The sequence below is a fragment of the Hippopotamus amphibius genome, chromosome 14 (assembly GCF_030028045.1).
Source record: "Hippopotamus amphibius kiboko isolate mHipAmp2 chromosome 14, mHipAmp2.hap2, whole genome shotgun sequence".
NCBI classification, from domain to species: domain Eukaryota; kingdom Metazoa; phylum Chordata; class Mammalia; order Artiodactyla; family Hippopotamidae; genus Hippopotamus; species Hippopotamus amphibius.
The window spans coordinates 20,400,151-20,417,503 of NC_080199.1; the positions used below are offsets into that span (position 1 = coordinate 20,400,151).

The 17,353-nt window shown below is 33.0% G+C and overlaps 1 protein-coding gene across 1 annotated transcript in view; it reads right to left on the reverse strand.

Moving 5' to 3' along the window:
- The window catches only part of GPC5 (glypican 5), a 1,362,776-nt gene that overhangs the window by 743,891 nt on the left and 601,532 nt on the right, over positions 1-17,353 (reverse strand). The window lies entirely within an intron of this gene.

A 17,353-nucleotide genomic window follows, 5' to 3' on the forward strand; every position in this document is an offset into this window, starting at 1 on the left:
TTCACTAGTGTGTTGTATTTTTTAGTTTCCACATATAAGTGATATCATACAGTATTCATCTTTCTCTGTCTGACTTACCTCTCACCTAGCATAATCCCCTCCAAGTCCATCCATGTTGCTGCAAATGGCAAAATTTCATTCGACTTTGTGTGTGTGTGTGTTCATATTTATCTATCTATCTATCTATCTATCATCTATCATCTATCTATCATCTATCTATCTATCATCTATCCTCTTTATCCATTCATCTTTTGATAGGCACTTAGATTGCTTCCATATCTTGGCAACTGTAAATAAATAATCCTGCTATGAACATCAGGGTACATGTATCTTTTCAAATTAGCGGTTTTGTTTTTTCAGATATAGACTCAAGAGTGGAATTTCTGCGTCATATAGTAGTTCTATTTTTAGTTTTTTGAGAAACCTCCATACTGTTTTCCACAGTGGCTGCACTAATTTACATTCCCATCAACAGTGTATGAGGGTTCCCCTTTCTCCATATCCTTGCCAACATTTGTTATTTGTAGACTTTTTCAATGATAGCCATTCTGACAGGTGTGAAGTGATATCTCATTGTGATTTTGATTTGTAGTTTCCCTATGATTAGTGATGTTGAGCATATTTTCATATGTCTGTTGGCCATCTCCATTTCCTCTTTGGAAAAATGTCTATTCAGTTCTTCTGCCCATTTTTTAAAATTTTATTTATTTATTTATTATCATTATTAATTTTTTGGCTGCATTGGCTCTTTGTTGCTGTGCCTGGACTTTCTCTAGTTGTGGCAAGCAGGGACTACTATTCGCTGTGGTGCATGGGCTTCTCATTGCAGTGGCTTCTCTTGTTACAGAGCACTGGCTCTAAGCACATGGGCTTCAATAGTTGTGGCACATGGGCTCAGTAGTTGTGGCTCACAGGCTGTAGAGTGCAGGCTCAGTAGTTGTGGTTCAGGGCTTAGTTGCTCCATGGCATGTGGGATCTTCCCAGACCAGGGATCAAACCCATATCCCTTGCACTGGCAGGCAGATTCTTAACCACTGTGCCACCAGGGAAGTCCCTCTTCTGCCCATTTTTAACTGCGCTCCTTATTTTTTTGATGTTGAGTTGTATGAGGTGTTTACATATGTTGGATATTAATCCCTATCAGACATATCATGTGCAAATATTTTCTACTATTCAGTAGGTTGTCTTTTTGTTTTGCCAATGGTTTCCTTCGCTGTGCAAAAGCTTTTAAGATTAATTAGGTCCCATTTGTTTACTTTTCCTTTTATTTCCTTTAATTTAGGAAACATATCCAAAAAAATTCTTGCTGCGATTTATGTCAGTGTTCTCCCTATGTTTTTCTCTAAAAGTTTTGTGGCTTCCAGTCCTACATTTAGGACTTTAATTCATTTTTAGTTTGCTTTTGTATATGGTGTTAGAGAATGTTCTAATTTCATTCTTTTACAAATACCTGCCCAGTTTTCCCAGCACCACTTCTTAAAGAGACTGCCTTTTCTCCATTGCATAATCTTGCCTCTTTGGTCATAGATTAATTGACCACAAGTGTGTGGATTTGTCTTTGGGCTCTCTATTTTGTTCCATTGATCTGTGTGTCTGTTTTTATGCAAGTATCATACTATTTTGTTTACTGTAGCTTTGTAATATAGTCTGAAATCAGGGAGCATGATTCCTCCAGCTCAGTTCTCCTTTCTCAAGATTGTTTTGGCTATTCAGGGTCTTTTGGGTTTCCATATAAATTGTAAAATATTTTGTCCTAGTTATGTGAAAAAATGCCATTGGTATTTTGATAGGGATTGCATTGAATCTATACATTTCCTTGGGTAGTATGATCATTTTAACAATACTGATTCTTCCAATCCAAGAACCCAGTATTTCTTTCCATCTGTTTGTGTCATCTTTGATTTCTTTCATTCATATTTGTCTTATATTTTTCTTATAATTTTCAAAGTACAGTTCTTTTCCCTCCTAAAGTAGGTTTATTTCTTGGTATTTTATTCTTTTTGATGTGATGGTAAATGCAATCATTTCATTAATTTCTGTTTCTGATCGTTTGTTGTTAGTGTATAGAAATGTAAAAGATTTCTGTATATTATTTTTGTATCCTGCAACATTAGCAAATTTATTGATGAGCTCTAGTAGTTTTCTGGTGGCATCTTTAGAATTTTCTAGGTTCAGTATCATGCCATCTGCAAACAGTGACAGTTTTACTTATTCCTTTACAATTTGGATTTCTTTATTTTTTTTTCTTCTCTGATTGCTGTGGCTAGGACTTCCAAAACTATGTTGTATAAAGGTGGTGAGAGTGGGGATCCTTGTCTTGTTCCTGGTCTTAGAGGAAATGCTTTCAGCTTTTTACTGTTAAATATGCTGTTAGTTGTGGGTCTGTCATATATGGACATTATTATGTTGAGGTAAGTTCCCTCTATGCCCACTTTCTGGAGAGTTCTTAACATAAATGGGTGTTGAATTTCACACACACACTTTTTAATGTTATTTTAATTTAGTTAATCCATTCAGGCACCTGAACAAAAAATACACGTACATCTGATAAAAGAGAATACCCATCTCTATTCTCCTCTTCTTTAACCCATTAAGGAGAAAACACCTCACTAATTGTGTTTTTAAAAAACTCTACTAACAGCATTTCTATATGTTGATGTTTTATATGATGTTTTATTCCTAGTAAACAGATTACATCTAATCTTTTTCAAAGTTTTTTCCCCAAAGATTATATTTTAGGGCAGTTTTGGGTTCATAGCAAAATTAAGAGTAAGGTACAGAGATGAGATTTCATATATACCTCTTCCCTAAACGTGCATAGCCTTCTCTATTATCAACATCCCCACCACAATGGTATAATTGTTGCAACTGATGAAACTACATTGACCCAAATTCCATAGTTTACATTAATGTTCACTCTTGGTGTTGTATATTCTGAAGGTTTGGATAAATATATAATGGCATGTGTCTATCATTATAGTATCATACAGAGCATTTTCATTGCCCTAAAAATGCTCTATGTTCTGCCTATTCACACCTCCTCACTAACCCCTGGCACCACTGATCTTTTTACTGTCCCCATAGTTTTGCTTTATCCAGAATGTCATACAGTTGGGATCCTAGAGTATGTAGCATTTTCAGGCTGTTTTCTTTCATTTAGTAATATGAATTTAAGGTTCCTCCATGTCTTTTCATTGCTTAATAGCTCATTTCACTTCAGTGCTGAATAACATTCCATTATCTAAATGTACCACATTTTATTTATCCATTTACCTACTGAATAACATCTTGGTTGTGTCCAAGTTTTGACAGTTATTAATTGTTTAACCTTTTTTTAAACATTAAAAATATTCTGAGTTATTTTTATTCAAATAGGTAGACTCAACATAATGAGACTATACCTGGGAAATAATAATACAAATAAATGTAGACATCCATTTTAGCACAAATATTTAATGTAAGAAATGAAGGAGAAATCAAATTACGTCATTACAGATCCCACAGACACTAAGAATGGTTAAGAGAATATAAATAACAATAACAACAATACATTTTGAAATAAAATATAACAAACAAAACAGAGGAGAGTTTGTACAATAGGCGTTAACAAAATCAAATCCACACTAAAAAACCCTATCATCAAGAAAATTCCTGGGCCATACATCTTCACCAGGATTCTACCAAATATTCAAGGAATATGCCACACCAATTTTACACAAGTACTTCCAAAGAATTAACAAAAAAGTGGAGAGAATAATTTACAACTTGGCCTGAGGCCAGCATCACCTCTGTATGGAAAACCTGATAAGACATTACAAGAAAGGAAAGTGACAATCAATCCCTATCAGAAATGTAGATGCTAAAATCCTGGACAAAATTTTGGATAAGTGACTCCAGTGGTATATCAAAAGTATAATGAATGCAGGTGACATTAGCAGATACGGTAGAATAAAGACTTGTGAGAATTACTTCCCCCATAAAAGCAATGAGAGCATGGCAAGAGTTGTCAAAATCAAATTTTCAGAGCTTTAGGAATGAATCAAATTCTTGCAAGAATCTGAAAAAATTTTTATTCAAGAAAAACAACTGAATCTCAGTAAGAATGGTGAGCTTTTTAGTGATTTTTGTGGCTTTGATATATTCAGAAATCTAAAAGGCCATGACCATTTCAGAACTATACTTATGCACAAGAAGACTGAGAAGGCCCTAATCTCTGACTTCTAGATAAACTTGAGGCACTGCATAAGCAAGAAGTGGAGTCTAAGGCAAAGCTGTAAACTGTCTGCAGGAGTTACTGAAGATGTGTCCCAGCACACACAGAGCCCCTTAGCAAACACAGGGAGTTTTACTGGTTCAAGGCATTTAAGAAAATGTCTATAAAATAATTAGCTGAATGGTAATGTACCCGAACAGAAATTAGTGGCCATTCATAACAGTGAATACAGTCTTTATAGTATTAATTCAGGAAAGTCATTAAATAAACAAACAGCAACACAAACAACTGCAACAAACATGGACAAGGAAAAAAAAACCTTGAGGAGGGGCAAATCTGATTTTGAATTATCACATTATATATATTTCAATATGTTCAGTTTTTAATAAAGTATTATGGCGCATGCAAAAAACAAGACTGCCTATACACACAAAAATAAGAAGTTAATAGAATTGTCCCTAAGGAGGTCCAGATATTTGGCTTATTAGATTAAAAACTTTAAAAATTCATAAGACACTCTTAATAATTGATTCCAACTGACAGAAGAAAGAAGCAGAAAACTTTAACATAAGCAACCAAGATTATCCATTTTGAAGAACAGAAGATAAAAAGGAATGAGAAAAATGATGTAAATAGCTTAAACTTCCATTTTAAAAAATAAAAGAGAAGAACAAACTAAATCCAAAGCAAGGAAAAGAAAGGAAATAATCATACTTATAGTGGAAATAGATAACAGAGGATAGGAAAACAACAGAAAAAAAATCAATGAAACCAAATTTGATTACTTGAAACAAACAAACATAAAAACCCGTGGTCAGCTATACTTAAACCAAGAATAAGAGAGAGAAGACTCAAGTGACCAAAACAAGGAATGAAATAGGGGCCACAAATACTGTCCTTGTAGAAACAAAAAGGAATCTGTAAGAATACTATCAACAGTTATATGCCAACAGATTAGATAATCTAGATAAAACAAATTCTTACAAAGATACAAACTATCAAAACTGACTCAAGAAAAAATATGATGGATCTGAATGGATCTATAACAAGTAAAGGGATTGAATTAATAATCAACATACCTACTGCAAAAATAAATTTTAAAAAAAGGCCCAGATGGCTTCATTGATAAATTCAATCAAATGTTCAAAGGAAAGTTACCATCAATCCTTCACAAACTCCTCCAAAAATTATACTGGGAGAGAACACATCCTAGCTAATCCAATTAACTCAATATTACTGCCTTATGAATTTAGACAGAAAAATCCACAATAAAATACTATCAAATCTATTAACAGAATATATAAAAAAGATTACATATATATATGCACATATACATGTATGTATAATGAGCATGAGTGATTTATCCCAGGAACTAATTTTTCTTTAATTTATTTAAAACAGCATTCAAAAGAATAACAAAAGAGGACATTTAACAAAAGAAGTATAAAATCTGTACAATAAAAAAGATATAGAATCATTGAAAGAAATAAAATAGAAAAATATGCCATGTTCATGGATCCAAAATCTTAATATTGTTAAAATGCACATGTATCTGCTCTTCAGATTCATGACAATTCTTTTCAAAATTTCATCTGACTGTTTTGTAGAAGTTGAAAAGCTGTTCCTAATATTCATATGCAAATACAACTGTGGTAATAGAATAACGGCCCCCCCAAAGATATCTATGTCCCAGAAGCTGGGAATATTTTAACTTAAACGATTAAAGGGACTTTGTAGATATGACTAAGATAAGGAATTTGAGTTGGGTAAACCATCATGGATTATCTGGGTTGGCCCAATGTAACGCTTATCAAGGAAAAAGGGAGGCATGAGTAGTAGAGCCAGAGAAAGAGATGTGAAGATAAAATAAAATATTAGGGTGATTCACAGAAGAGCCACAAGCTAAGGAATGCAGGAGGCCTCTAGAAACTAGAAAAAGTGAGTAAACAAATTCTCATCTAGAGACTTCGGAAGGAATGCAGACTTTCTGACACCTTAGTTTTAGGATATCACTCCCAGAATTGTAAGATAATATATTTGTGCTAAATTGTTACATCACCAATAGAAAACGAATACAGCAAAGGTCCCGGAATAGCCTAAATATTCTTGAAAAAGAGGAACAAAGTTGGAGGACTTATAGTTCCTGGTTTCAAAACTTTCTATAAAGCTAGAGTAATTAAATCAGTGTGTTACTGGCTTAAAGACAGACATATATGTCAATGGAATAAAACTGAGACTCCAGAAATAAACTATTACATTTAAGGGTAATTGATTCTTGACAGGGGGGCCAAGACAATTCAACAGGGAAAGAATAGTCTTTTCAACAAATTGTGCTGGTACAAATGTGAATATAGATGCAAAAAAATGATGTTAGATTCTGACATTGCATCACGTACAAAAAATAATTCAAGGTGGATCAAAAACCTAATGTAACAGCTAAAAGTATGACGCTCTCAGAAGAAAATATAAGTAAAAATCTTCATGACCTTGGATTAGATGATGGCTTTTTATATTTGACACAAAATTTCAAGCAATAAAAGAAAAAGACACATTGTACTTAAAATTATATTGTTTTGTGTTTGAAATAAACCAATAGTGAAAGGACAATCCACAGAATGGGAAATAATTTTTACAAATCATACATCACATAAGGGACTTGCATTCAGAATATATAAATAACTTTCACAACCCAAAAATTAAAAATGGGAAGATAATTTGTATACTTACCTCTCCAAAAGAGATACAGAAATGGGCAAGAAGCACATGAATAGATGCTCAATATTATTAGTCACTAGTGAAATGCAAATCAAAACTACAAGGAGATACCATTTCACACTCACTAGCATGGCTATGATCAAAATATGGAAAATAACAAATGAGAGTGAGGACATGGAAACAATCCCTCAAAGATTACTGCTGGAAATGGAAAATGGTACAACCACATTGGAAAACAGTTTTCCATTTACTCACCAAAGTTAAACATAGAGTTATCCAATGCCCTAGCAATTTCACTCATCAGTATATATCCAAGAGAACTGAAACCATATGTCCACCCAAAACTTGTACACGTGTTTATAGTGTAACTGAGTAGGACCCCATGGGGCCCTCCCAGGACAGGCCACACCCCCACCCTGTGTCTTCTGCTTGCCTCTTTTCTGTAGAAAAACTTTAACCAAAGAATAAATTTAAATCAATGAAGTGAAAAAATACAAAAAGAAAGGAAAATAGTCAAGCAAGACAAAACAATAATAGTTTAGACATCAAACAAATCAAAGACCTTTAATTCCTCCTCAAGGGCTATTGATAATATCCTGAGCCATATTCTTTGAGCTGGTTTGCAAATACTGAAGCCCCCACCGTGTGGAGGAAGTTAACTACATGATGACTAGACTGTAGCCATACATAAGCTGCTCTATCTTGCATAATTCCAAGAACTGGCCTCAAGGAAATGGGAACAAACTGACCATGGGACTGAAGACTAGCTGTACTTAAAACAATCAAAATGATGCTAATCAGACCACCACATGAGCAATTTCAAGATGACAGTCAGAGCTAATTGTGCTGTTCTACACATAGTCCCCCCTACCACCTGTACACCCCTGGATCTCCCCTATAAAAGCTTTTGCCCCCTGATTAACAGTTAGGAGTTGGTTCTTGGACATGAGTCCACTTTCTCCCCAGGATGCCAGCCTCCTGAAGAAGGCAATGTTTGCTGTCCTACCAAACTTGTCTCTCAACAATTGACTTTCAAGTGGTGAGCAGCCGAACCTGAGTTTGGTGACAATAGTACCATTATCCATAATAGCCAAAAAGTGGAAACAACACAAATGTCCATCAATTGATGAATGGACAAACAAAAAGTTGCATGTCCACTTTTTTTTTGTATGTCCACTTTTTATCAGAAATAAAAGGAATGAACTATTGACACATGCTACAAGATAAATGGGTTATGAAAACATTATGACGTGAATAAAGCCAGACACAAAAGGTATTGTATGATTCTACTTATATGAAATATCCAGAAACAGCAAATCTATAAAGACAGAAAGTAAATTAGTCATTATCACAAGTTGGGGAGAGGAGCAAGAATTTGTGGTGATTATTACACAACTTTGTGAATACACTAATAACTGAATTGTACACTTTTAAAAGGTGAACTTTATGGTATGTGAATTACAGCTCAATAAAAACTATTAAAAATGAAAAATAACTTAGGTTCATTCCAATAACGCAAGATTGTTTTAATATCATAAAATCAACTAATGTAATACACTACATTAGCTATTTGAAAGAGAAATTCTTGTTATCTCAAAGGATGCACAAAATTATATCCTTTTTAAAATGTACAAAGAATAGAACACAATTTCTTTAATCTGATTATAGATAGCCTTAAAAACCTACAGAAAATACCATAATTAATAAGGAGATATTTAAAGCTTTCCTTCTGAGATGAGAAACAAGAAAAGATTCCCCAGGCAGTTCAATAAGAGAAAAAAAAAGGTCCCCAAGTATTGGCAAAAAAGAAATACATTTGTCATTATTTGCAAATGGTATTACTGTATATGTAGAAAATTTTAAATATCAGAATGTAGTCAGCAAGACCACTCAACAGAATATCAACATATAAAAAACTTATTTTCTTACACCAAGAATAATCAATTAGAAAATAAAAATTTAAAAAAATATATATTTTTTTTAGTGTTTATGATCAATGTTTTGTTAACTTCATAAAATTAATTTGAAAGCTTTTCTTTTTTTATATGTTCTGGAAAATTTTGACAATTTTCAAGTCATTTTAATAATGTTAAATATATCTAGCCAACAACAACAACAAAAAGATTCAAATTACATGCAATTGTGGATATCTGCTTTGGTACCAGGAATATCTTATTATTAAAGATCATTTTTAGATATGAATTACAGCCTTCTAAGAATATTCTGATTTCCTAAGTTGTTCTATTTTTTTATCAAAATGGAAAAATCTTTTTTATCCCTACACTTTAAAAAGTAGCATAGGTTTATTAAACAATTTGCAATCAATATAGACATGTAAAAAGTAGAAAATGAAGACAATGTACCAAACTCATCTTAACAATGACTACTTATTGCATTTTGGTGTATGTCCTTATTTATATATGCCTTTGTATTATGGGTGTGTATACATGTGGTTATGGATATATATCCATAAGTGAGATAGAAACAGATAGATAGAGGTCAATTATAGTATTCAAGATACTTAATACATTATTTTTTAAATTTAGACAATAGAACTTAACAAATATAGTAATTAGAAAAACCCTAGAGTTGTTTGCATGTTTTTACATCTCTGTAATGACATCTATGTATAGATAACAATTCATCACAATCAACTACATATGTTGCTTGGAGTTGTTACCTCTAGCCGCCACATTAGATTAAAGTAATGATTGACATATGTTTGCATACTATTTGGGAATTTCATATTTGCTATGCTCGATTTCTTCTGTTCCTAAAACATACAGCTTGGAAATATACATTTTGTTTCCATACAACTGAGTGGTGCAAACATACCAGAACTAAAGAATTACAATTAGTAGCTCACCAGCTTGCATTCTTACCCAATCCTTATAAATCCTATCCTTCTTATTAGTCCTGCCTTCTGTTCTTATTAAGTATGCTCAGGAATTTAAAACATAGTGCTTCCTTATTTAAATAGACAAGTCACCACTGGAGAGGAAAAGAAACAATGTGTGGACCTTAAAGTGTGATTTTGGAAATGGAGGTAACAGTTCCAAAGATTTTAAATAGCAGAGTATAATTAAAATTTTTGCAGTGCTTTAGTAGAATATAGTAAATAATAGAAAGCTTTGATTTTTGTGATTTCCCCCAATAGTGGTTACACATGGTCTTCTCTTTCTTTACTGTATTTGAATGGCATATTTCCTTTCACACATCCTTTACTTGCTGCCAGAGCCTTAATATAGGTGAAGGAGAAAGCTTACCTATGCAGTGTTTGTAAATGTCAACTGGCCAACAGATATTTGGAAGCCTATGAATGTTCACCTTTCTAACATTTACTTAAAGCCATCTGGAATTAATGTTCTCCTCTTTCCACTCTTCTCACCTCAAAAAAAAAAAAATCTTTATACAGAAGTTGACACAAAATATATTAAATAAAGCTGGTATTCAGTCCTCTTGCATTCAAGCAGAAATTACACATGCATGTAAAATAGAAGGAAATATTTTTATAGTATTCTGTACACTTGCTGTCAAGTTACCCTTTGATATATCTGCAATTTTCCAGTGAAACACATCTTGTTTGTTTTGGATTAGGAGCAAGCTCTTTTATGTCTACCAGGATTCATTTGCCTGCTGAAGAAGCCCTGTACTGAAAGAGCTTAAATCATATGTCCCTCAAACAAAGTCTGCTTATTTTCACTTTATTTTCTCAACCTGATTAGTCAACATTTGTGAAAATGAGTAATTTGAAAGATGATACTAAAATTTGCTTACAGAGTGGGTCCGCCTTCTCTCAGAAGAGGAGCTAATTTTCCTCTCAGGCCTTAGGACCGAGAAGTAGAGAAATGGAGCGTGACGAGTGGGCTCCTCTACCTCTGGAAAACTTAAATCTGCTCTGGACAAGCCGCTCATATGTGAGGCAAGGAAGCCAATGGATATCCTGGGTGAGTAGCACTTGTGCAGAGAGCTTTGGATTTCTCTGTGCTCCATTAATCCTTTCTATTTCTTTTGTTTCTCTTTCCAGGTTTGTTCTATCAAAACCTAATGTACCCAAATCTGAGTCAATCATCAATCTTGTTCCTACTTTCCCCATTTTCACCTCTCTCTCAGCCACATCCCCTGCTGTTTCCATCCTCTAACATTCATGTAATAAATATAAATCATTTTATAGGATCTGATCAGAGACAGAGAAATTAGCATAGCATAGAATTCAATTACCATATGGCAGCCCTTGGCCTCTAACATTACAGAGTAAATTTTCCTATTTTCAAGTCCTTGAGTATTTCGTCTCTCCTAGATCTAAAACTATCTGAGTTTACCTAACCAACTTTTCCCCCTAAGCGTCTGCTTTCCTTTTTCAATTCATATCTGTTCCATAAAAATTTCTCCAAAAAAGGAAAAATTAATCTTCTGGTAAAACAATGCTTTTTACTTTATCCCCTAGTTAAAGTTCAAACTCTTCGGCCCATACTGAAAACCTGTCTTAACCCTTGCATATTGTTGCCATTATCCAAAATCATCATACAGCTACAGTCCTTCAGATTATTCACACTATTTCTATAGTGTGAACTTGCAAAATGCAAGCATCTTAAAAAGTAACTGATGTTACATTCTTTCCCTCAAAAGTAGGTTAATAAAATTTGTACTTTCAACAAATACTTTTGAATGTATCAGTAATCAAACTAGTTAACTGGAAACACAAACCAAATAAAAGATCTGGTGAATTAATCCAACACACAGTTTTGAAAATGTAAATTAATTTTTTTTTTGTGGTAAATGACATTTCAAGAAGTAAACCACTAATGAAGGACATTATCAGAAAAGCAGAACTTATTTTGGGCCTTTTAGGAGCCAAAACATCTGTTTGATTTAAACCTAGGAGATACAGAATGGTAGGAAGAAATTAGATTAGGTTTTTGTTTAATATCCATGAACATTAAGGTTATTCTCTATTGGTTTGGAGTACTCATTTACACACCAATATTCAGCTTTAGGAATTTAGGGACTCATTAACTTTGCTAAATATGGAATTTAGCTTTTTTAAAGCTAATTATTTCTTTACTATTTTTATATCCAAGTATACTCTTCTCCTTACAAAGGACAAATCTTCACCAATCCCCAGCCTCTGCCATCAAGGAAATAATTTCATTTAAACTCCTTGAAAGCATTTATTTATGGGCTCCACAAAAACAAACTTTTTTGTGGTCCCATTTACTCCTGTGGAGATTAGAGGTTACCTATAATTTGAACTCATAACTATTTGGTTAATATATTTTTAAAAATAGGGCAAAAGCAAAGCACTGATCCCCACCACATATCAGAAATTACGTGTTATAATTTCGCCGACCTTTCAAGTGCTCTTAAAGTGCTATTTTGATATTTAACAACACCACTGATTTCAGAAGCTCTACATTCCCTTCATCTTCAAAATTTTATGAACCAAATTATTATTAACACAATTAGTTTTACTGAGAATTACTTTGCTGTCCTCATAAGATGTTCTCTGAATAGACTGTTTTCAATATATGATAAACTCTTTTATATAGTTGAAGCAACTCTTCTCCGGGCATCTTCCCTACTCGACACTTGTGTGTTCTATCTTTGATCAATGTACAATATTTATTTTGCCATAATTTCTGCAACACGGTTGTCTCTGGGGTCTCCTTTAAGATCTCCAAGCTTCTCATATTTCAAGTTTCTTTAGAACAGTTAGCTTAACCTTGGCTGCACAGCCCTGAAGTCCAGCCTGCACCTCAGACCAATTACATGAAAAACTCTAGGGGAAGAACCCTGACATCAGTAATTTTTAAAACTCCCAGGTGTTTCCAATGTGCAGTCATGGTTGAAAAACACTATTTAGAGTGAGAAATGACCTCAGGCTATCCTACAACTTTCCTATTAATAGCCTAACATATCACAAGTGGCAAAACGGCATCAGGGAGCATGCATGGTTGCAAAAGAGTGCTATTTGTTTTGTTCCAACTCTGATGAGATATTTTTATAAAACCTCAAATTCTAATAATCTTTGCTAAATTTAATCCAAAGCTGGAGCATGCCTTTTCTGATTTAAAAATGGCAGCTCTCAGTAAAGTTTGGCCATTTAATTATATATTATACATTAAAAAAATCACAATTTGAATGAATGTCACTCAAATAATTAAAGTTTTAATAACTTTCAGGTAACCAATAAGCTGTAGAGACCATTTATTTAGACCAATTTATTAATGCATAGAATTCCTAAGAGCATTGCTTCTCATTAGTAATTTACGTGAACTCATGTATGAATCCCTTCATGCTGACTTTTATGGTACCCAAAACTCCTTTATGTAACATCAGTAAGATTTTTAACTATTTAGTCAGGAAAATTCCTTTTAATGGCTCATTCTAATAGCACAAAAGAGAATCATCTATTTTGAGCCCACCTTTAAATTTCAACTCCAAGCTCTTTTAACTCATTTAATCGAAATTTGCTGCAGAGCTAATTTTCAAAACTCTCAGTTTATTTTTCAATATTTTTTGTCAGGCCCAAATATGGTAGGAGTAATAAGACATCTTTCATTCATCAATAATAAGGAAATCTTTTCTCAGAAAGTTTTTTTCTAATTTTTATCCTTACCATAGCCCTTTCATTAGGCAATAAGTTTATATGATTAGGACAACTACTTTGTCATTTTCTTTAATGGGACCTAGGAAACTTTGAGATTTGGATTAAGCAAACTTTAATATGATAATTTAAGTTACTATGGAATAAAATTTAAGATAATGTGATTACTTAAAAAGAAAGATGTAAACCTAGCTGATTTGGGGATTACAGTGAATCTTATGACATTGGACTTGATTCTATGACATTCACCCATGAACCAAACTAGAAAATGAGTTTAAAGAAAGACCTGACTTCTGGAATCTGAATTACAATGCAAATTTGGTGTTTCCTTTTTAAGTGAACCTCACTTCCCATGCCAATTCATGAAGTGGTAAGGTGGAGTCAGGGCAAAATTATTTCCTCCTCTAGTCAAGTCTTTTTGGATCTGCCTCTTTCCAAGTGGAACTGATCACTCTCTTGCTATTTCTCCTTCCTGTGCAAATTTATGCTAAAGACCTTTTATCACTTAATGACAAATTACTTTCTTTTGTCTTCCTTTCCTTATCTCTAGGATGGTGATTTGATCTAATTCATAACTGCATTTCTAGCAACTAGGGGTTCACACTTGGTGCTCAATAAATGTTTGCTGAATGAATGATGGGGGAAGTGGGGTAACAGTTTAAGCGTCTGCTAAAACTCATCAGATTGTATGTTTAAGATGTGTGCATTTCACTGCGCATCAATTGTACTTCAGTGACAAAAAATAAAATTAAATGTTTGAATTCCCATTGTAACATGCTTTCAGAATCAGATCACAAACCAATATAGAATTTGAGATGTTATTGTATCACAAAAGGGCAACCTGATAACCCACATTATTTACCAGACTCAAAAGTTTACTTTTCTATTTTACGAAACAAAACTCATCCACAACTTTGCACCAGTATGGATATTCAAATCATGTGAAAACGTGAATGTCAAATTCAAGGAAATGTCTCAAATGCTAAGTTTCGTTGAAATAAAATTGGAGTTTTCTGTAGTAAGTATTTTGTAAGATTCAGCAAATTTGGTTGTTACTACACTAAAAAGCAACATCCCTTTACAGTCAAGCTTTGTATACTCTGATTTACTTTTACAAAGATTTTTATAAGAAACCAAATGTAAAAGTTGGATATGGAATAAACAATGTAAATGAGCAGAAACATTTCTCATCTAGCGCTATAAATTCCATGAAGTATGTAAACACATCTCACAAGTGAAGATCCACCACTTTATTAAGTTATCTAGTTAACAGATATTAATAACAAAATGCTGTTTTGAATGGCCAAAGAATAAACCACGACCAATAAACAAAAAATATGCATAAATGTTCCTTTCATAATCATCTTAACATTCTTCTTTCTATGACATCATTACAGGATCTTTTAGAGATAAGAAACATTGGGAAGTAGGAAAAAAACATGCAAACCAAAGCATGGTTTCACTTACATCAAACTTGAAAATATGTTGAATACATTGATAAATTCTTGCTATTCTTAGCAAAATAGAATGAATATTAAGAATAAAAAAGACCTGAGAGTCTAGAGTACTGTTTGTTTGCTTGTTTGTTTGGAAGAAATTTTTTTCCTTAAAAATTTCTTTAAAATATTATGCAACATATGAATACATGAAAATAAGGTAAAAGTAGTAAAAGTGGGTGATTGTCCACAGCCTTACCTGCTGGCTTATTCTTTCATTTTAGTAATGGATCTTGAGAAGCAGAGCTATAGAAAATGGTGACTTCAGGTAAAAAAATGTTGTTTTTCACTGACACAGTAAAAATGTCCCGTTCCCCAGAGGGTGTGTCTGTCCCTTGGTCAGAGTTAATTTTTATAGCAGAGCATATTGCATGGCTATGCTTTAATTGTATATGTTTTATCTAAAATTTCTAGATTATATTAAAACTGCCATCACTTAATGAGTAATTAAGTGATGGCAGTAATTATTCACTTTTAAAACTTAATTTTATGAATTGATATAATGCTCTTAAAATATTTTGCATTGTGGTTTGAACTTCTCCTTCCTAGGCATGCGGAAGATGCATATGTAAGTGTACCATACCTCTTAGCATCTCCTATGTACTTTGCAAATGAAGAGTCTACGACAAATTCTGTAACTTAATTTCTGGTTTTGTTGTAAACCAAATACTAGTTAATAGCTTAGCACACCTAACTTGACTTGGCATTTTCAAAATTGATTTATTGCACTCTCTGCAAAGCCTGTTGGTTCTAATCTTGCAAATGCAATAGGTTCCTCTTGCCATAATTATTATTATGCAGCCTTTAGGTATGCTATGCCTTCCCTCAGTTTATATAATTGTGATTTATCATCCATTTCCAAGAGAAATCACATGCCCAAAGCCATAGACCTGCCATTTCCTACTGATGAACGTGCTATCTGAAGAGCAGCGTGGCTACAAAGAGGGACCTTTCCAATTTCACCCATTTCAAGCCCTTGAGTAATTCCCGAGGAGAAACTGATATGTCTTTTATGCTTTGCAGTAGGTCTGGACAATGTCTTAGAATTCACACACGATTAACCCAGGGTTTGTGGTTTGTTTCTACTGCTATGAATGGCTGCAATGAATGAGCTAAACATGATTGACTTCCTTTTAAAGATTTTTAAAATATGCTGAATAAGTAGGGTTGGTGATAATTTAGGCTATATGAAGACAATGATACAATACAATTTTTGTGCTTTCTTTAATAATTTCCATTCTCAAATTTAATTCATTCTTTACAGTTGACAGCGGCAACATGACATGCATTGTATGTAATTACCCATTGCCTTTTTCATCTGATGTGCACTGACTTCTGCTGATTCACAATGAACCTGTGTAGCTTTGCCATCCTGGATAGCCCGTTTCTGTGAGCAAGCTATTTAGATACATGTGTTTCTTTTTGTGTGTTATCAAGTAAGGAGGAAAACTTTGAGAATTCTGTATCTTTTCTCTTCTTGATAAGAATCCAAATTAAGTTATGGTTAAAGAGGTTTTGGAAGAATGATGACTTTTTTTCTTGGAGTTTTCTTTTAGATTATCAAGTGGCAAAAAGTAAAGCAGTGGGGAATCAAGTTAAAGAAAACCATCATTCATTATACTGTATATGAGAATAAACAAGTGAAATAAATTTAGAATAAATAAAAATTTCTGTAACATTTATTTTAAATTTCAAAGGTAGAATGGATTAAACACAAAAGGTATCTACTGTTTCGACAATAACTACATTTGAATCAATAATTCATGTATTTACACTTAAAATATATTCACTCTCTCTTCCTTTACTATTGCAGGCATCTGTATAGGGCTTTGATTCTTATAAAAGGCAACATATGAAAAAATTAGGGAATATAAATTAGTTCTGAAAAATCACACAAAAATTAATTTTTCTCTCCCTTATTTCTTTCTTCCTTCCTATCTATTCATCTACCTATATCAAATACTAAATATCTATATTGTAATAAGAAAATAATAAAATCCAAGATAAATGTAAAAAAATCCTACGTGTAAAGCAGACAACTTATATGAACTTCACTTAAATAAATCTTTATAACTTTATGCAAAAGTGAGTATCACAGCTAAAGGAATGTATTTTATACATGCTTCAGCAGTAAACAAATTTATAGTTAAGAAGACATCCACCTAAATATTATTTATAGTAATAAAATATGGAAACATCTTAAATATCAATCATGGCTAAATAAATGAAGGTACACCTTTATAAATGAAGTTACAGTCATTGTACATGCTATAATGCATTCACATGAAAAAACTTCAACCATATTCTATCGAGTGAATAAAG